General features: G+C 60.0%; 1 non-coding gene across 1 annotated transcript; it reads left to right on the forward strand.

Moving 5' to 3' along the window:
• The first annotated feature begins 331 nt into the window (after window positions 1–331).
• Window positions 332–402, forward strand: TRNAC-GCA. The gene has a single exon. It is a non-coding gene; the product is annotated as a tRNA-Cys (tRNA).
• Window positions 403–951: the final 549 nt, after the last annotated feature.

A 951-nucleotide genomic window follows, 5' to 3' on the forward strand; every position in this document is an offset into this window, starting at 1 on the left:
ACATGTCCTAAGTCCTCTCAGAGCCCAGAGGGATGCCCCCCCAGACCCCAACCCCGCTGCCAAAAAGGAGAACCTGGGGGAAAAGGAGATGCGAGTCCCCAAGAGGAGATGGGTGGAGTCCAGTGCTGAGTGTGTTCTCTTGGTCTGTTGCTTCTCCCCGCTGCACGGTCAGCTTCGGGAGGGCTCTCAGTGGAGACCCCAGCACCCAGAGCAGGCCTGGCCCAGACAGGCTCTCAGAAAACACGTCCGAGCACGCGGTCACGGTGCGGCAGGGCCACGTCCGCTGGCCTCCAGGAAAGGGACCTCACCTTCTCACCTCTCTCCAGGGGTGTCCCTGGTGGCTCAGTGGTAAAGAACCTGCCTGCAGTGCAGGAGACCCAGGTTCGATTCCTGGGTCGGGAACATCCCCTGGAGAAGGGCATGGCAACCTACTCCAGTATTCTTGCCTGGGAAATCCCAGGCAGTCCATGGGGTCACAGAGAGTCGGACACGACTGAGTGGGGGTGTCACTAAGGCGTCAGATTCAGCACACAGAAGCCCAAAACGCCTGCTGAAGTCTGAATTTCAGATGCACAGTGAGTTAGTGTTTAAGTATGCCCCATGTAATATTTGGGACGTAGTTTTAAAAGTATTCGTTGAGTTTCTAAAACTGAAAGATGTCTTTTGGCATCTTATCTGGAGACCCTACCCCCACCCTGCAGGCCAGGCTCTGCAGTCCGGTCCCACGAGGCCCAAAGCCTTGGAGAGCCAGGCCTCGAGCGGGGGTCTAATGCCCCTGCTGCCCAGGTGCAGGGGCCTCATGGCAGAGGAGGCCTTGGATACAGGCGCGGAGGGGCGGGCGTCCTGGGGAAAGCCTGCCCACAACGCTGGGGCCCCTGGGGAAGGCAGGGTGGGCGGGGGCAGGTCTGCTCCTGCTTCAGACCGGAGGGTCCCCCGGTCTTCTCGGAGATG

This window comes from Bison bison, unplaced genomic scaffold (genome assembly GCF_000754665.1).
Source record: "Bison bison bison isolate TAMUID 2011002044 unplaced genomic scaffold, Bison_UMD1.0 scf7180017864444, whole genome shotgun sequence".
Taxonomy (NCBI): domain Eukaryota; kingdom Metazoa; phylum Chordata; class Mammalia; order Artiodactyla; family Bovidae; genus Bison; species Bison bison.